Here is a 21,112-nt window from a genome sequence, read left to right on the forward strand (position 1 = left end):
AGCAGACAGTTTATACTTATAGATTCCGACGGAGTGCGAATCACTGTCTGAGTATTAAATGTGACAGGTTCCCTGGTCTGTGGTTTGACAATGGGCACCGTCTGACATCACTGAAAGACCTTTGACATCACCCCTGGTTGGATGATCTGGGAGCATCTCCTTAGCAACGGTCAGGAACAACAAGGACAGTGGGTCGTTGCTAAGGACCTGCTCCCAGCTTATGGGTAATTACTTCTCCAAGCAGTAATTTCCAAGTTTAGCCCAAGCGGATCCCCAAAACTCGACAACTAATCTATGTTTCTCCCAAAGACAATCACTCTAATCATTGTCCCCTGAAGGAATGGAAGGAATCAGTACTTTGTCTCAGTGTTACAGGAGTTCTCTCTCTATCAGGGAGTCTCTCCATCTTGCGGAGGTTTCTTCCTTCCCCTTCAGACATCTCCACCTATTCTCCAAGTCCATCTCTCCTCTTCAGAGCTTCGATGCTGAAGATTTTGTTCAGGAAGGTCGGTCGAGTTTGGGATGAAATCCCACTGGGGACCAGGATCCTGACTCTCAGGAAGAGGTCTTTTGTCCCATCGTGGTGTTCCTGCTGTCTGAGCGTCACCATCGCGGGGATCAGTGAAATCTGCAGCACAGAAGGAGACGTTTGAACACGTCATGTCTACACCAGCCACTAGATCTGCAAACTGTCCTCCAGCAGTGGTGAATCTCTGGTCTCCACGTGACCAGAGTCTGAATCTGGTCAGGATGCTGCATCTCATTGTGATGTGTCCCACTGGTGTCAAGGTGACCTTGTGATGTCAGGGTTTGACCTCACCCTGAGGGTCACCTATCCATACTTAGCAAAAGCCTTGGTCATTGGCTGGATTATAATGATGTGCTGAAGGTGATAGGAGTAACTGGTTTCCATGGTGACCCTGGGTCTTTGACCTTGGGAATGGTAGAGGTGAGATTGTTCATTCTCCCTGACCCCTTGTCCAGGTTAAGGGACATTTGGTGTAAGATGGTGCTTGGGAACAAGGAATGTCTGAGATATTGCACAAAATATTCTAAATTATTCCCAGATTAAATTAACCTCAAAGAATTGAGAAATAAAGCTGAATATTGTATGGAAAATATAAATTAATAATGAAAATGACATTTTTGGGGGCTTCTTGTGAACACTGTCCCACTGTCAGTCGTCCCCAGGAAAACACAGTGAAGTTACTGATGAACTTCTGTGAACACGAACCCTCTCCCTGCTGACACGCTGAATACATTCTTACACTTGGGACCCCTTGTGAGCACAGTCACACTTCCGTGAGCTTCCTGTGACCTCCATCCCACTCCTGGGATCCTGCCCTGAACACCCCGACTGTCCCACGAAGTGAACAGGTCTGTCTAAAGTGAACAGCCCTGACTAAAGGTCACCTTTGACCTTCTGCCTTCGTCATGGATACCTCCTCCCTTGGTGACAGGGATCAGTCTGTTCCATTTTCCACAGGGATGGGAGAAGAGCAGCAGAACAAACTGATGGACTGACGGTGAATCCGTCAGCAATCAAAGAGTTACTGTATACAGTGCAGACACAGGCCATTCGGCCCAACTGGTCTATGCTATCCAAGATGCCCCTCCTACATTGTCCCCTTTGCCAACATTTGGCCCATAACCTTGTAAATCTTTCCAATCCATGTACCGGTCCAACTATCTTTTAAAAGTTGATATTGTACCTGCCTCAACCATTTCCTCTGGCAGCTCATTCCATGTATGTACCACCCTGTATAAAATATTGACCCTCCAGTTTATATTAAATCATTCCCCTCACCTTAAGCTTATGCCCTCCAGTTCTTTATCCCCCTCAACCCTGGAGTAAATACCATGTCTATGCCCTGTATGATTTTATACATTTCTCTAAGACCACATCTCATTCTGGAATCAAGCCCCAGTCTTGCCCACCTTTCACAATAACTCGATCCATTGAGTCCAAGGAACATTGTGGAAGAGCTGGAACTCTGACTTTGCAAAGCTGTCGCCTGACACACTGACTATATCCAGCATGTTGTGCCACAGCGATCGGTGCCAGTTATCATCGATATCATCTCACCCAGGAAATTTGCAGATGTCACCAAGATTGGGGGTATAGTGGACAGTGAGGGAGTCTATCAAAGCTTGCAGTGGGATCTGGAACAGCAAGAAGAATTGACTGAAGAATGGCAGATGGGATATAATGCAGATAGGTGTGAGGTGTTGCACTTTGACCAAGAGACATAGTAACAGAGTGAGGCCATTTGGCCCATCGTGTCTGCTCTGCCATTCCATCAAGGCTCATTTAGATAGATATACGTTATTAATCCCGAGGGAAATTTGGTTTCGTTACAGCCACACCAACCAAGAATAGAGCATAGATATAGCAATACAAAAAACCCCAACAATCAAACACCAAAATGCAAACTATGCCAGATGGAAAATAAGTCCATTGGCTCAGGGTGTCTGACCCTCCACGGGTTGGTTGCACATTCAACGGCCACAGGCAGGAACGACCTCCCGTGCCGCCAAGTGTTGTATCACGGTGGGATGTGGCCGAAGTCCAACAGTAAAAAGTTCAATATCCAGTCTGCAAACACGTTCCTCGATCATAATATACCCCGGATTGCACCATCCGTTGTTAGCCAGAACAGTAAGCACCCAACTCCTTTACGCTTACCGCTCTCAGTGCACTTCCGGTCAGCCGGAACGGTATTACCCACCGAACTCCTCTTCTCCAAAAGTCTCTGTTGTCTCGACCCGGTCCTCTTTCCTCGGCTTTGTGATCCCCCTCTGTGTGTTTTCCTCCGGATTTCAGCAGGGGTGTCCACTGCTCTGTTCGCTAAGCCGACCGGTCTTTGCTGGTCCGTGGAATACACAATGCGACCTTGCTTCTGTCCCGCGTGTCGGGATGTAACCATTTCCAGCGCTAAAGAAAACCCAAATAAAACTCTCTCTACCAGCATGTTAGAGAGGGTGCAGCTTCCACGTGTTACCATGAGAGGAAAAAATACAAAAAGTAACGTAAATTAAAAAGTAAGAAGAAGAAAGTAAGAATAGATGGGAACGGCTGTACCAGGCTGCGTGCACGACCGGCGCATGCGCACTTACTTTTTATTATCCTTTTAAACCCCATTCGTCTGCCTTCTCCCCACAACCTTTGACACCATAACTAATCGAGAACTGTCAACCTCCGCTTTAACTATACCCAATGTCTTGGCCTCCACAGCCAAGATTTACCACTCTCTGGCTAAAGAAATTCCTCCTTAACTCTGTTTTAAAGTAACATCCTTCTTTCCTGATGCTGTGCCCTCTGGTCCTAGTCTCCCCCATTATCTGCTCATTTCTTGCTGCTGCCATCAGGAAGGAGGTTCAGGAACAGTTATTACCCCTTAAACATCAGGAGGGAGGTACAGGAGCCTCGAGACCCACACCACCAGGTTCAGAAACAGTTATTACCCCTTAAACATCAGGAAGGAGGTACAGGAGCCTCAGGACCCACACCACCAGATTCAGGAACAGCTCTCCAAACAAAGGTGATAACTTCACTCAACTTTGCTTGCTCCATCACTGAATTGTTTCCATGACCTATGGACTCACTTTCAAGGACTTGCAATCTTATGTTCTTTATATTTATTGCTTATTTAGTTACCATTATTATTTCATTTTTCTTTCTTTTTGTATTTGCAGTTTGTTGTCTTTTGCACACTGGTTGTCCACCCTGCTGGTGTGGTCTTTCAATTGATTCTGTTATGGTTTTTGGATTTATTGAGAAACTGAATCTCAGGGTTGTATATGGAGACATTGATAATAAATTTACTCTGAGCTTTGAGTGTCTATACATTGACAGGAAATGATAAAGTAGTGGTGGTTGGGGTTTGTGGTGGAGTGGGTGATTGGGTGGAGGTGATGATCAGCCTTACTGCCTGGGGAGGTGTAGAGTATCACCTGGATGGGTGTTTACAGGATTTCCCAGCGGATACGGTGTGATAGGGGTAGGGGAAGAGGAGGGGGAGGAGGTGAATTGTTGATCTGGGACGGAAGCAGATTGAACAGAGAAATATCCGCAGGGGCCTGGGGAGAGCACAAGGACTGGGTCTGATTAAACAACTCTTTCACAGGTTTGTTGGGCATAACAATCTCTTGGGTTGGAAAACTCTGTGAACTTCAGCCAGAAACGGTGTGTAATTTTACCAAGCAGAGGGAATCAGGAACGATGGAAGTCTGTTCTCCACGTGATGTATGATGAACATTGGTCCTGTAGACACACCCCCTATTCTCTCAAGAGTTAAATAAGAAAACAAGAAGTACGGAGAGAACTTACTTACTGACCTTGCTCCCGCCTGTTCTTACCACCTGGCCCTGTTGAGCCAAAGCCTTACCACTCTGACTCAGACCACTCCAATGATGACCGCTCCACTAGACGGGACCTGTCTTTTAAGGAGACTGGGTTTTTAAAGCTTTTTGCCACACTTGTGTGGGAACACTTCTCCTGCGACTTTGCATTAATCCAATCACGACTCGCGCTGAGAAAACCTGCTTTTTAAAGCTCTTTGCCTCGTCCCTCACCATTACAGAATATTATTTATTTTATTTTATTGAGAGATAGAGCACAGAACAGGCCCGTCTGGCCCACCCAGGAATCCACCGATTTAACCCGAACCTAACTGTGGTACGGTTTAAAAAGTACAATTAACCTACTAACCAGTCTGCCTTTGGAGAGAGGGACTGTGTACATGGGAAGGACGTACAAAGTTACTTACAGAGAATGCTACAATGGAATTCCGAACTCTGACACTATGAGCTGTAATAGTGTCAGACTAACTGCTGTGCTATCGCGGTGACAAAAATATGTCCCAGTGCCGAAACCCGGGATTGAACCAGGGACCTTTAGATCTTCAGTCTAACGCTCTCCCAACTGAGCTATTTCGGCTGATATGCCTGCATTTTTGTGGTTCACCTCTGTCTTGTACCTCAGCATTGCTGTATCTGCAGTATTGTAGTTCTCCTCTCCCTCATCCCTCACCACTACAGAATATTATTTATTTTGTTTTATTGAAACATAGAGCACAGAACAGGCCTCTCCAGCCCATCCAGCTGTTCCACCCAGGAATCCACCGATTTAACCCTAACATAATTATGAGATGGTTTAAAATAACAGATTAACCGAGTAAGCAGGACATGTTTGGTCTGTGGGAGGAAACCAGAGCACCCAGAGGAAACCCATGAGCACGTACAAACTTATTTATAGAGTGCACTGCAACTGAACTCTGAAGCCTTGAGGGTTTATCGTGTCACAATAATCGCTAAGCTACCATGGTGCCTTGTACCTCACTGATCCAGCATCAGTTGTATTGTATTCCCCATGCTTCATACCTCACCTTTTCGGACCCTGCAGTATTGTATTTTTCCTGTGCTTTGAGCCCCAACATTCCAGTAAATGTGGAATTGTGGTTCTCCTCTGCATTAACCTCACCATTCCTGTATCTGCAGAATTGTATACTCCTCTGCCTTGTACCTCACCATTGCAGTATCTGCGGAATTGTATTACTTCTGTGCTTTGTAACTCACTGTTGCTGTATCTGCGGTATTGTAGTTCTCCTCTGATGGTTCCTCACTGTTCCAGCATCTGTATTATTGCTCCTCTCCGGATTGTACCTCACCGTTGCTGTGTCCACGTTATTGTGAATCACTGCTTCCTCGTCCCTCACGATTACAAAATATTACTTACTTTATTTTATTGAGAGATACAGTCCACCAAGCTGTGACAACCAGGAACCCTCTGATTTAACCCTCATGTATTTATACTTTATACTTTATTGTCACCAAACAATTGGTACTAGAACGTACAATCATCACAGTGATATTTGATTCTGCGCTTCCTGCTCCCTGGATTACAAAATATTAAATATTAAAAATATTAAAAGCAGTAAAACTTAGTAAATATTAAAAATTTAAATTATAAATCATAAATAGAAAATAGGAAAATGGAAAGTAAAGTAGTGCAAAAAAACCGAGAGGCAGGTCTGGATATTTGGAGGGTACAGCCCAGATCTGGGTCAGGATCCGTTCAGCAGTCTTATCACAGTTGGAAAGAAGCTGTTCCCAAATCTGGCCGTATGAGTCTTCAAATTCCTAAGCCTTCTCCCGGAGGGAAGAGGGATGAAAAGTGTGTTAGCTGGGTGGGTTGTGTCCTTGATTTTCCTGGCAGCAATGCTCCGCCAGCGTGCGGTGTAAAGTGAGTCTAAGGACGGTGTTATGGTGATACGGTGTAAAATAACCAATTAACCCCTTAACCAGTACGCCTTCGGACGGTGGGATGAAACAGGAGCACCCAGAGGAAACTCATGTGCAGATGGGAAGTACTTAGAAACCTACAGAGGACGCAGGAATTGAACTCTTAATTCCAAGACCTCAAGCTGTAATAGAGATGCACCAACCACTACACTAACGTGGTGCCAATAAACGAGTCTCAGTGCTGAAACCCAGGATTGAACCAGGGACCTGTAGATCTTCAGTCTAACGCTCTCCCAACTGAGCTATTTCAGCTGAAATACTGCACCGTTCTGCATATCTCAACTTTCCAACATCTACAATATAGTATTTCCCTCTGCATGGTAACTCACCATTCCAGCATCTGCAGTACAGTATTGCATTTCCCCTGATTTTCACTTCGCCATTCCAGCATGTGCAGAATTGTATTTCCCATGATTTGCACCTCATCATTCCAGCATCTGCAGAATTGTATTTCCCCTGACTTGCACCTCACCATTCCAGCATCTGCAGAATTGTATTTCCCCTGATTTGCTCCTCACCATTCTAGCATCTGCAGAATTGTATTTCCCCTGATTTGCTCCTCACCATTCCAGCATCTACAGAATTGTATTTCCTCTGATTTGCACCTCACCGTTCCAGCACCTGCAATATTCTTTCCATGTGCTTTGTACCTCAGTTCCTGTATCTGCAGTATTGTATACTCCTCTGACTTGTACCTGACTATTTAACTATCTGCAGTAGTTTGCTCCTGCAGTGTCTTTTACCTCATCATTGCTCTGTCTGCACTATTGTACCTTTCCTGTGCCTTCCACCTCAACATTACTGCATCTGCGGAATTGTATTTCTCCCATGCTTTATAACACACTGTTGCTGTATCTGCAGAATAATAGTTCTCCTCTCCCTTGTCCCCCACCATTACAGAATATTATTAAGAAATAAAGTAGATGAGCATGAAGCACAGTTGGAAGTTGGTAAGTATGATGTTGTAGAATAACAGAGACATGGCTTCAAGTGGACAGGGCCTGGGAAATGAATATTCAAGGGTATACGTCCTATCGAAAGGACAGACTGATGGGCAGAGGGGGTAGGGTGGCTCTGTTGGTGAGGAATGATATTCAGTCCCTTGCGAGGGGGGACATAGAATCAGGAGACGTAGAGTCAGTATGGATAGAACTGAGAAATTCTAAGGGTAGAAAGACCCTAATGGGAGTTATCTACAGACACCAAACAGTAGTCTGGATGTAGGGTGTAAGTTGAATCAAGGGTTAAAATTGGCATGTTGCAAAGGTAATGCTACAGTTGTTATGGGGGATTTCAACATGCAGGTAGACTGGAGGAATCAGGTTGGTGTTGGACCCCAAGAAAGGGAGTTTGTGGAGTCCCTCCAAGATGGATTCTTAGAACAGCTTGTACTGGAGCCCACCAGGGAGAATGCAATTCTAGATTTAGTGTTGTGCAACCGGATTTGATCAGGGACCTCGAGGTAAGGAAACCATTAGGAGGTAGTGACCATAATATGGTAAGTTTTAATCTACAATTTGAGAGGGAGAAAGGAAACTCGGAAGTGTCAGTATTACAGTTAAACAAAGGGAACTATGGTGCTATGAGGGAGAAGCTGGCCAAAGTTCAATGGAACAATACCCTAGCAGGGATGACAGTGGAACAGCAATGGCAAGTGTTTCTGGGAATAATGCGGAAGGTGCAGGATCAGTTCATTCCAAAGAGGAAGAAAGATCCTAAGGGGAGTAAGGGGAGACCGTGGCTGACAAGGGAGGTAATGGACAGTATCAAAATAAAAGAGAAGAAGTATAACATAGCAAAGACGAGTGGGAAGCCGGAGGATTGGGAAACTTTTAAAGAGCAACAGAAGGTAACTAAAAAGGCAATACGCAGAGAAAAAATGAGGTACGAAGGTAAACTAGCCAAGAATATAAAGGAGGATAGTAAAAGCTTCTTTAGGTATGTGAAAAGGAAAAAAATAGTTAAGACCAAAATTGGGCCCTTGAAGACAGAAACGGGTGAATTTATTATGGGGAACAAGGAAGTGGCAGACGAGTTGAACAGGTGCTTTGGCTCTGTCTTCACTAGGGAAGACACAAACAATCTCCCAGATATAATAGTATCCAAAAGACCTAGGGTAATGGATGAATTGAAGGAAATTTATATTAGGCAGGAAATGGTGTTGGATAGACTGTTGTGTCTGAAGGCTGATAAGTCCCCAGGACCTGATGGTCTGAATCCCAGGGTACTTAAGGAGGAGGCTTTAGAAACCATGGACGCATCGGTAATCATTTTCCAATGTTCTATAGATTCAGGATCAGTTCCTGTGGATTGGAGGGTGGCTAATGTTGTCCCTCTCTTCAAGAAGGGAGGAAGAGAGAAAACAGGGAATTATAGACCGGTTAGCCTGACGTCGGTGGTGGGAAAGATGCTGGAGTCAATTATAAAAGTTGAAATTATGACACATCTGGATAGCAGTAACAGCATTGGTCCGAGTCAGCATGGATTTACGAAGGGGAAATCGTGCTTGACTAATCTTCTGGAATTTTTTGAAGATGTAACTATGAAAATAGACAAGGGAGAGCCAGTGGATGTAGTATACTTGGACTTTCAGAAAGCCTTTGATAAAGTCCCACATAGGAGATTAGTGGGCAAAATTAGGGCACATGGTATTGGGGGCAGAGTACTGACTTGGATTGAAAATTGGCTGGCTGACAGAAACCAAAGAGTAGCGATTAACGGGTCCCTTTCGGAATGGCAGGTGTTGACCAGTGGGGTACCACAGGGTTCGGTGCTGGGACCACAGCTGTTTACAATATATATGAATGATTTAGATGCGGGAATTAAAAGTAACATTAGAAAAGTTGCCGATGACACAAATCTGGGTGGCAGTGTGAAATGTGAGGAGGATATTATGAGAATGCAGGATGACTTGGACAGGCTGGCTGAGTGGGCAGATGCATGGCAGATACAGTTTAATGTGGATAAATGTGAGGTTATCCACTTTGTTGGTAAGAACAGGAAGGCAGATTATTATCTAAATGGAGTCAAGTTAGGAAAAGGGGAAGTACAACGAGATCTAGGTGTTCTTGTACATCAGTCACTGAAAGCAAGCATGCAAGTACAGCAGGCAGTAAAGAAAGCTAATGGCATGCTGGCCTTCATAACAAGGGGAATTGAGTATAAGAGCAAAGAGGTCCTTCTGCAGCTGTACAGGGCCCTGGTGAGACCACACCTGGAGTACTGTGTGCAGTTTTGGTCTCCAAATTTGAGGAAGGACATTCTTGCTATTGAGGGAGTGCAGCGTAGGTTGAAAAGGTTAATTCCCGGGATGGCGGGACTGTCATATGTTGAAAGATTGGAGCGACTGGGCTTGTATACTCTGGAATTTAGAAGGCTGAGAGGGGATCTTATTGAAGTATATAAGATTATTAAGGGATTGGACACACTGGAGGCAGGAAGCATGTTCCCGCTGATGGGTGAGTCCAGAACCAGAGGCCACAGTTTAAGAATAAGGGGTAGGCCATTTAGAATGGAGTTGAGGAAAAACTTTTTCACCCAGAGAGTGGTGGATGTATGGAATGCTCTGCCCCAGAAGGCTGTGGAGGCCAAGTCTCTGGATGCTTTCAAGAAAGAGATGGATAGAGCTCTTAAAGATAGCGGATTCAAAGGTTATGGGGATAAGGCAGGAACTGGATACTGATTGTGGTTGATTGGCCATGATCACAGTGAATGGCGGTGCTGGCTCGAAGAGCCGAATGGCCTACTCCTGCACCTATTGTCTATTGTCTATTTTTTTTTATTTAGAGATGCGGTGTGAAATAGGCCCCTCTGACCTTTCGAGCTGGGCTGCCCTACAATCCCCGGATTTAATCCTAGCCTGATCATGGGACAGTTTACAATGACCAGTTAACCTACCAACCAGTAGGTCTTTGGAAAACCCAAACACCGAATGATTACCTCTTTGCAGAACACCTCCATTCTGGTCACCAAGGACAACACTGAGCTACCAATTGCCCAGCACATTCATTCACCCCATTCCCACTCTGCTCTGACTGTCTTTGTCCTCTGATAGTCGTGCACACAGGGGATTCTGCAGATGCTAGAAATCCAGAGCAACACACACAGAATGCAGGAGCAACTCAGCAGGTCCGGCAGAATCTATGGAAGTTAATAAACAGTCAATGTTTTGGGCCAAGACACTCCATCAGGATATGAAATGTCGACTGTTTATTCATTTCTACAGATGCTACCTGACCTGCTGAGTTTATCCAGCATTTAGTATGTGTTGCTCTAGATTTCCAGCATCTGCAGAATCTCTTGTGTTTATCCTTTATATAACAGTTCTTTTTCATTGAGGGTTAATAATGTGAACTTCGAACACTCCCAAATCACATTGTGAATATCCAATCAATCTGTGTGTATAAGCTGCAGTACTGTGCAAAAGTCACAGGCACCCCAGAGTTTTTATATCATTTCAGATGGTATTGCCTTCACAGAGCCCTGATCTCAACATCATCGAGGCTGTCTGGAATTAGCTGGAGAGACAGAAGCAAGTGAGACAGTCAAAGTCTGAAAAAGAACTATGCAAGTTCTCCAAGATGCATTTAACACCCACCAACTGATTTTCTTAGAAAAATGCATGACAGTGTACCTGAGAGAATAGATGCAGTTTTACAGGCAAAGGGTGTTCACACCAAATATTGCTTTGATTTCGTTTTTTACAATTTACTGCTCTTTATGGTAAACTTTTGATATGTAGAAACTTTCCATTTCATTATTTTTGCTTTACAGAATTTTTTACATGTTCCTAAGACTTTTGTAGAGTACAACCAAATGAGACAATGCTCCTGCAAATCACACAACATGCATCACACACAGCACACAAAACAATAATATTATACTATGAATAAGTTAATACAATAATTTAAGCACATAATATTAAAATCTATGAGAAAGTACACTTAACTTGTCAGTTTGGCCACAAGTGACAGGAAGCAAATCCATTTAATAATTGTGCAGATTATTGAGGGATGTCTAGTGGATTTGCATGTGCAAATGTAAACATTTTGATTCAAGATTGTTCAATGTCATTTCCAGTACACACGTGTAAAAGAGAATGAAATAATTGTTATTCTGGATCCGATGTGTCCCAAAAATCTACAATGTAAGAAACACAATAGATATAAATTGGTAAGACACTGTACTGTGTGTATGTGTGTAAGCACGGATACCAGTGACTCCTGTAGACTCTGGACTCTGTCTGACCCGAGCCTGCAGAGATTAGCTTTACTGGCCACAGGTACATGGTAACACAGTGAAATGCATCGCCTCTGGCAGGGACATGCTGGGAGCAGCCTGTGAGTGTCACCACACTTCCAGCACCAACACAGAATGGCCGCAATGTACGAACACTCACCCGTACGTCTTTGGAATGTGGGAGGGAACCAGAGCACCCGGAGGAAGCCCACATGGTCACGGGGAGAGTGGACAAACTCCTTATGGATAACGGTGGGAATCAAACCTCGACTGGTGATCACTGGTGCTGTAAAGTGATTGAGACACTGTGTTCCCTCCAGTGTGTGTCAGTGTTCAGAGGACCAGCTCAGCCAGTGTGTCTCAGTGTTCAGAGAACCAGCTCAGCCAGTGTGTGTCCCAGTGTTCAGAGAACCAGCTCAGCCAGTGTGTGTCCCAGTGTTCAGAGAACCAGCTCAGCCAGTGTGTCTCTGTGTTCAGAGAACCAGCTCAGCCAGTGTGTGTCTCTGTGTTCAGAGAACCAGCTCAGCCAGTGTGTGTCTCAGTGTTCAGAGAACCAGCTCAGCCAGTGTGTGTCCCAGTGTTCAGAGAACCAGCTCAGCCAGTGTGTGTCCCAGTGTTCAGAGAACCAGCTCAGCCAGTGTGTGTCCCAGTGTTCAGAGAACCAGCTCAGCCAGTGTGTGTCCCAGTGTTCAGAGAACCAGCTCAGCCAGTGTGTCTCAGTGTTCAGAGAACCCGCTCAGCCAGTGTGTGTCCCAGTGTTCAGAGAACCAGCTCAGCCAGTGTGTGTCCCAGTGTTCAGGGAACCAGCTCAGCCAGTGTGTTTCCCAGTGTTCAGAGAACCAGCTCATCCAGTCTGTGTCTGTGTTAATAGAACCAGCTCAGCCAGTGTGTGTCCCAGTGTTCTGAGAACCAGCTCAGCCAGTGTGCCTTGGTGTTCAGAGCCAGCTCAGCCAGTGTGTGTCCCAGTGTTCAGAGTACCAGCTCAGCCAGTGTGTGTCCCAGTGTTCAGAAAACTAGCTCAGCCAGTGTCTGTCCCAGTGTTCAGGGAACCAGCTCAGCCAGTGTGTCTCTGTGTTCAGAAAACTAGCTCAGCCAGTGTCTGTCCCAGTGTTCAGGGAACCAGCTCAGCCAGTGTGTATCCCAGTGTTTAGAGAACCAGCTCAGCCAGTGTGTGTCACAGTGTTCAGGGAACCAGCTCGGCCAGTGTGTGTCCCAGTGTTCAGAGAACCAGCTCAGCCAGTGTGTGTCCCAGGTTTCAGAGAACCAGCTCAGCCTGTGTGTGTCTGTGTTCAGAGAACCAGCTCAGCCAGTGTGTGTCTCTGTGTTCAGAGAACCAGCTCAGTCAGTGTGTGTCTGTGTTCAGAGAACCAGCTCAGCCAGTGTGTGTCCCAGTGTTCAGAGACCCAGCTCAGCCAGTGTGTGCCCCAGTGTTCAGAGAACCAGCTCAGCCAGTGTGTGTCCCAGTGTTCAGAGAACCAGCTGAGCCAGTGCGTGTCCCAGTGTACAGAGATCCAGCTCAGCCAGTGTGTGTCCCAGTGTTCAGAGAACCAGCTCAGCCAGTGTGTGTCCCAGTGTTCAGAGAACCAGCTCAGTCAGTGCGTCTGTGTGTTTAGGAACTCATTGAGCCCGGTGACAGTCAGCAGTCTGTAGCCCTTCCGCCCACCCCCCCAAATCTCCCTGAGCACAAATCAGCAAACACTCCAGAAATGGTCTATTCCACTTTATTCTTAAATCACAGTGAAACTTTGAAACAATATTGTAGGCGATGCTTTCTGTGACCGCTCTCTCTGTGTGAGCACAGTGCCTGGTCTCGGTGGTCTCCAGCCCTGTCCCTCGACCAGCAGTGCCACTGCAGTGACTCGGACCAGTGCCGGGCTGAGCCTGGAGCTGGAGCAGGAAAAGTTCCTGTCACCGATGCGGGAACACGGAGACTGGACGTGAAGATCCCACCCGGGGGAGAACCCATTATCGAATTTCACCAAGAGACTATCAGTTTCAGGCAGAACTGGTCAGGATGACAAATACCCATCGGCACGCAGAAATGGCAACTTTTAAATGTAGAGGTGGAAGGGTGAAGTCTCAGACCCCAGGATGGAGGAGATGGAAATGGTCCTGAGGCGAGAGAGGTGTTTTCACACCGTTCCCATGACTCAGTTCATTATTGGACAGGAATGTTAGCGGTTGTCAAGTTCGCACCAAGATGAGGATGGGACTCAGATGAACCGGAAGGAGCACCGTTCGATTACAGTTGGGATCTGCTGTCTCAGGATTGCATCGTGGACTGGTCAATCCCATCTTCGTCATGGGCTCGTACGGTGAAAACCTCCATTTCCCTGTGCTCAACCAGATGCCACAGTTTCCAGCAGCCATGTCCCTCTGGGAGAAGAAAGAGCAGGTGAAGGTTCACCAGCTTACAGCTGGACAACAACAGGACCATTTACACTTAGAGTCACAGAATTACACAGCATGGGAACCTGTCCACACCTTCTTCACCCCACTGTCTACCTGTGCAGGCTCTTTCAGGGAACGCTGTATTTGTACCCCTCGGTCTCTCCGTTCTACAACTCTCCCAGGGCTCTGTCATTCACTCTGTGTGTTCTGCTCTGGTTCAACGTCCCAAATCGATCACCTCACACTTGTCCCACCTGCCATTCCTTGGCTCATTCTCCATCTGGTCTCCATCCCATTGTAACCTGAGACAACCCTCACTTTCACCACTCTGCAATTTCAGTGTCATCCACAAAACTAATTATACCACACCTACATCCTTCTCCAAGTCATTAACAGGTGACAAACAGCAGACAGTTTATACTTATAGATTCCGACGAGTGTGAATCACTGTCTGAGTATTAAATGTGACAGGTTCCCTGGTCTGTGGTTTGACAATGGGCACCGTCTGACATCACTGAAAGACCTTTGACATCACCCCTGGTTGGATGATCTGGGAGCATCTCCTTAGCAACGGTCAGGAACAACAAGGACAGTGGGTCGTTGCTAAGGAACTGCTCCCAGCTTATGGGTAATTACTTCTCCAAGCAGTAATTCCCAAGTTTAGCCCAAGCGGATCCCCAAAACTCAACAACTAATCTATGTTCCTCCCAAAGACACTCACTGTAATCATTGTCCCCTGAAGGAAAGGAAGGAATCAGTACTTTGTCTCAGTGTTACAGGAGTTCTCTCTCTATCAGGGAGTCTCTCCATCTTGTGGAGGGTTCTTCCTTCCCCTTCAGACATCTCCACCTATTCTCCAGGTCCGACTCTCCTCTTCAGAGTTTTGATGCTGAAGATTTTGTTCAGGAAGGTTGGTTGAGTTTGGGATGAAGTCCCACCAGGGACCAGGATCCTGAGTCTCAGGAAGAGGTCTTTTGTCCCATCGCGGTTTCCTGCAATCTGAATGTCACCATCGCGGGGATCAGTGAAATCTGCAGCCCAGAAGGAGACGTTTGAACACGTCATGTCTACAGCAGCCACCAGATCAGCAAACTGTCCTCCAGCAGTGCTGAATCTCTGGTCTCCACGTGACCAGAGTCTGAATCTGGTCAGGATGCTGCATCTCATTGTGATGTGTCCCACTGGTGTCAAGGTGACCTTGTGATGTCAGGATTTGACCTCTCCCTGAGGGTCACCTATCCATACTTAGCAAAAGCTTTGGTCAGTGGCTAGATTATAATGACGTGCTGAGGGTGATAGGTGTAGCAGGTTTCCATGGTGACCCTGGGTCTGTGACCTTGGGAATGGTAGAGGTGGGATTGTTCATTCTCCCTGACCCCTTGTCCAGGTTAAGGGACATTTGTTGCTAAAATGGTGCTTGGGAAAAAGGAATGTCTGAGATATTGCACAAAATATTCTAAATTATTCCCAGATTAAATTAACCTCAAAGAATTGAGAAATAAAGTTGAATATTGTATGGAAAGTATAAATTAATAATGAAAATGACGTTTTTGGGAGCTTCTTGTGAACACTGTCGCACTGTCAGTAGCCCCCAGGAAAACACAGTGAAGTTACTGATGAACTTCTGTGAACACGGACCCTCTCCCTGCTGACACCCTGAATACATTCTTACACTTGGGACCCCTTGTGAACACAGTCACACTTCCGTGAGCTTCCTGTGACCTCCATCCCACTCCTGGGATCCTGCCCTGAACTCTCCGACTGTCCCACGGGGTGAACAGGTCTGTCTAAAGTGAACAGCCCTGACTAAAGGTCACCTTTGACCTTCTGCCTTCGTCATGGATACCTCCTCCCTTGGTGACAGGGATCAGGCTGTTCCATTTTCCACAGGGATGGGAGAAGAGCAGCAGAACAAACTGATGGACTGACGGTGAATCCGTCATCAATCAAAGAGTTATACAGTGCAGACACAAGCCATGTACGTACCACCCTGTATAAAATATTGACCCTCCAGTTTATATTGAATCATTCCCCTCACCTTAAGCTTATGCCCTCTCGTTCTTTATCCCCCTCAACCCTGGGGTAAATACCATGTCTATGCCCTGTATGATTTTACGTATTTCTCTAAGACCACATCTCATTCTGGAATCAAGCCCCAGTCTGGCCCACCTTTCCCGATAACTCGATCCCTTGTGTCCAAGGAACATTCTGGAAGAGCTGGAACTCTGACTTTGCAAAGCTGTCGCCTGACACACTGACTATATCGAGCATGTTGTGCCACAGCGATCGGTGCCAGTTATCATCGATATCATCTCACCCAGGAAATTTGCAGATGTCACCAAGATTGGGGGTGTAGTGGACAGTGAGGGAGTCTATCAAAGCTTGCAGTGGGATCTGGAACAGCAAGAAGAATTGACTGAAGAATGGCAGATGGGATATAATGCTGATAGGTGTGAGGTGTTGCACTTTGACCAAGAGACATAGAAACAGAGTGAGGCCATTTGGCCCATCGTGTCTGCTCTGCCATTCCATCAAGGTTGATTTATTATCCCTCTCAACCCTGTTCTCCTGCCTTCTCTCCGTAACCTTTGACACCATGACTAACCTAGAACCTATCAACCTCCGCTTTAAATATACCCAATGTCTTGGCCTCCACAGCCAAGATTTACCACTCTCTGGCTAAAGAAATTCCTCCTTAACTCTGTTTTAAAGTAACATCCTTCTTTTCTGAGGCTGTGCCCTCTGGTCCAAGTCTCCCCTATTATCTGCTCATTTCTTGCTGCTGCCATCAGGAAGGAGATTCAGGAACAGTTACTACACGTTAAACATCAGGAAGGAGGTACAGGAGCCTTTAGACCAACACTACCAGGTTCAGGAACAGTCATTACCCCTCAGCCATCAGGAAGCAGGTACAGGAGCCTCAGGACCCACACCACCAGATTCAGGAACAGTTATTACCCCTCAACCATCAGGAAGGAGGTACAAGAGCCTCAGGACTCAGACCACCAGGTTCAGGAACAGCTCTTGAACCAAAGGTGATAACTTCACTCAACTTCATTTGCTCCATCACTGAAATGTTTCCATGACCTATGGACTCACTTTCAAAGACTTGCAATCTTATGTTCTTGATATTTATTGCTTATTTAATGACCATCATTATTTCATTTTTCTTTCTTTTTGTATTTGCAGTTTGTTGTCTTTTGCACACTAGTTGTCCATCCTGCTGGTGTGGTCTTTCAATTGATTCTGTTATGGTTTTTGGATTTTTGAGAAAATGAATCGCAGGGTTGTATATGGAGACATTGATAATAAATTTACTCTGAGCTTTGAGTGTCTGTACATTGACAGGAAATGATAAAGTAGTGGTGGTTGGGTTTGTGATGGAGTGGGTGATTGGGTGGAGGTGATGATCAGCCTTACTGCCTGGGGAGGTGTAGAGTATCACCTGGATGGGTGTTTACAGGATTTCCCAGCGGATACGGTGTGATAGGGGTAGGGGAAGAGGAGGGGGAGGGGTGAATTGTTGATCTGGGATGGAAGCAGATTGAACAGAGAAATATCCGCAGGGGCCTGGGGAGAGCACAAGGACTGGGTCTGATTAAACAACTCTTTCACAGATTTGTTGTGCATAACAATCTCTTGGGCTGGGAAATTCTGTGAAGTTCAGCCGGAAATGGTATTTGGTTTTACCAAGCAGAGGGAATCAGGAACGATGGAAGTCTGTTCTCTACGTGATGTATGATGAACATTGGCCCTGTAGACACACCCCCTATTCTCTCAAGAGTTCGATAAGAAAACAAGAAGTACGGAGAGAACTTACTTACTGACCTTGCTCCCGCCTGTTCTTACCACCTGGCCCTGTTGAGCCAAGGACTTACCACTCTGACTCAGACCGCTCTGATGATGACCGCTCCACTAGGCGGGACCCCTCTTTTATGGAGACTGGGTTTTTAAAGCTTTTTGCCACACTTGTGTGGGAACACTTCTCCTGCGTCTTTGAATTAATCCAATCACGACTTGCGCTGAGAAAATCTGCTTTTTAAAGCTCTTCACCTTGGGAAGGACGTACAAAGTTACTTACAGAGAATGCTACAATGGAATTCCGAACTCTGACACTACGAGCTGTAATAGTGTCAGACTAACTGCTATGCTATCGCGGTGACAATAAATAAGTCCCAGTGCCGAAACCCCGGATTGAACCAGGGACCTTTAGATCTTCAGTCTAACGCTCTCCCAACTGAGCTATTTCGGCTGATATGCCTGCATTTTTGTGGTTCACCTCTGTCTTGTACCTCAGCATTGCTGTATCTGCAGTATTGTAGTTCTCCTCTCCCTCGTCCCTCACCATTACAGAATATTATTTATTTTGTTTTATTGAGACATAGAGCACAGAACAGGCCTCTCCAGCCCACCCAGCTGTTCCACCCAGGAATCCACCGATTTAACCCTAACATAATTATGAGATGGTTTAAAATAACAGATTAACCCGAGTAAGCAGGACATGTTTGGTCTGTGAGAGGAAACCAGAGCACCCAGAGGAAACCCATGAGCACGTATAAACTTATTTATAGAGTGCACTGCAACTGAACTCTGAAGCCTTGAGGGCTTATAGTGTCACAATAATCGCTAAGCTACCATGATGCCCAATAAATAAGTCCCAGTGCCGAAACCCGGGATTGAACCAGGGACCTTTAGATCTTCAGTCTAACGCTCTCCCAACTGAGCTACTTCCGCTGACACAGCTGCTGTATTGTTGTTCTCCACTCTCGTGTACCTCACCATTGCAGCATCTGCAGTATTGTATGTTTCTTGTACAGTGTACCTCACAATTCCAGCATCTGCACTGTTGTATTTCCATGAGCTTTGTAACTCACCGGTCCATCGTCTGCAGTATTGTAGTTCGACTGTTCTTTAAAACTCTCTATTCTTGTGTGTGTGGTATTTTATTTCCTCTCTGCCTTGTACCTCACTGCTCCAGCATCAGTGGTATTGTATTCCTCATGCTTCATACCTCACCTTTCCAGACTCTGCAGCATTGTATTTCTCCTGTGCTCTGAGCCTCAACATTCCAGTAAATGTGGAATTGTGGTTCTTCTCTGCATTAACCTCACCATTCCTGGATCTGCAGAATTGTATACTCCTCTGCCTTGTACCTCACCATTGCAGTATCTGCAGGATTGTACTACTTCTGTGCTTTGTAACTCACTGTTGCTGTATCTGCGGTATTGTAGTTCTCCTCTGATGGTTCCTCACTGTTCCAGCGTTTGTATTATTGCTCCTCTCCGGATTGTACCTCGCCGTTGCTGTGTCCATGTTATTGTTAAACACTGCTTCCTCGTCCCTCACGATTACAAAATATTACTTACTTTATTTTATTGAGAGATACAGTCCACCAAGCTGTGACAACCAGGAACCCTCTGATTTAACCCTCATGTATTTATACTTTATACTTTATTGTCACCAAACAATTGGTACTAGGATGTACAATCACCACAGTGATATTTGATTCTGTGCTTCCCACTCCCTGAATTACAAATATTAAATATTAAAAGTAGTAAAACTTAGTAAATATTAAAAATTTAAATTATAAATCATAAACAGAAAATAGAAAAATGGAAAGTAAGGTAGTGCAAAAAATCTGAGAGGCAGTTCTGGATATTTGGAGGGTACGGCCCAGATCTGGATCAGGATCCATTCAGCAGTCTTAACACAGTTGGAAAGAAGCTGTTCCCAAATCTGGCCGTATGAGTCTTCAAGATCCTGAGCCTTCTCTCGGATGGAAGAGGGATGAAAAGTGTGTTAGCTGGGTGGGTCGTGTCCTTGATTTTCCTGGCAGCACTGCTCCAACAGCATGTGGTGTAAAGTGAGTCCAAGGACGGTGTTATGGTGATACGGTGTAAAATAACCAATTAACCTCTTAACCAGTACACCTTTGGACTGTGGGAGGAAACAGGAACACCCAGAGGAAACTCATGTGCACATGGGAAGTACTTAGAAATCTACAGAGGACGCCGGAATTGAACTCTTAATTCCAAGACCTTGAGCTGTAATAGAGATGCACCAACCACCACGCAACCACGGTGCCAATAAACGAGTCTCAGTGCTGAAACCCGGGATTGAACCAGGGACCTTTAGATCTTCAGTCTAACGCTCTCCCAACTGAGCTATTTCAGCTGACATATCTGCACCGTTCTGCATATTTCAACATTCCAACATCTGCAGTATAGTATTTCCCTCTGCATGGTAACTCACCATTCCAGCATCTGCAGTACAATATTGCATTTCCCCTGATTTTCACTTCGCCATTCCAGCATCTGCAGAATTGTATTTCCCCTGATTTTCATTTCGCCATTCCAGCATCTGCAGAATTGCATTTCCCCTGATTTGCACCTCACCATTCCAGCACCTGCAGTATTCTTTCCATATGCTTTGTACCTCACAGTTTCTGTATCAACGGGATTGTATACTCCTCTGACTTGTACCTGATTATTTAACTAACTGCAGTAGTTTGCTCCTGCAGTATCTTGTACCTCACCATTGCTCTATCTGCACTATTGTACCTTTCCTGTGCCTTGCACCTCAGCATTACTGTATCTGCAGAATTGTATTTCTCCCGTGCTTCATAACACACTGTTGCTGTATCTGCAGAACAATAGTTCTCCTCTCCCTCATCCCTCACCATTACAGAATATTATCTTATTTTATTTAGAGATGCAGTGTGAAATAGGCCCCTCTGACCTTTCGAGCTGGGCTGCCCTACAATCCCCGGATTTAATCCTAGCCTGATCATGGGACAGTTTACAATGACCAGTTAACCTACCAACCAGTAGGTCTTTGGAAAACCCAAACACCGAATGGATTACCTCTTTGCAGAACACCTCCATTCTGGTCACCAATGACAACACTGAGCTACCAATTGCCCAGCACATTAATTCACCCCACTCCGACTCTGCTCTGACTGTCTTTGTCCTCTGATAGTCATGCACACAGGGGATTCTGCAGATGCTAGAAATCCAGAGCAACACACACAGAATGCCGGAGCAACTCAGCAGGTCCGGCAGAATCTATGGAAGTTAATAAGCAGTCAATGTTTTGGGCCAAGACGCTCCATCAGGATATGAAATGTCGACTGTTTATTCATTTCTACAGATGCTACCTGACCTGCTGAGTTTATCCAGCA

The 21,112-nt window shown here is 45.6% G+C and overlaps 2 non-coding genes across 2 annotated transcripts; both read right to left on the reverse strand.

Moving 5' to 3' along the window:
• Positions 1–4,866: 4,866 nt before the first annotated feature.
• trnaf-gaa (transfer RNA phenylalanine (anticodon GAA)) lies at positions 4,867–4,939 on the reverse strand. The gene has a single exon. It is a non-coding gene; the product is annotated as a tRNA-Phe (tRNA).
• A 15,094-nt stretch (positions 4,940–20,033) lies between these two features.
• Positions 20,034–20,106, reverse strand: trnaf-gaa (transfer RNA phenylalanine (anticodon GAA)). Its single transcript has one exon. It is a non-coding gene; the product is annotated as a tRNA-Phe (tRNA).
• Between the last annotated feature and the right edge of the window lie 1,006 nt (positions 20,107–21,112).

The sequence above is a fragment of the Mobula hypostoma genome, chromosome 21, assembly GCF_963921235.1.
Source record: "Mobula hypostoma chromosome 21, sMobHyp1.1, whole genome shotgun sequence".
NCBI classification, from domain to species: Eukaryota; Metazoa; Chordata; class Chondrichthyes; order Myliobatiformes; family Myliobatidae; genus Mobula; species Mobula hypostoma.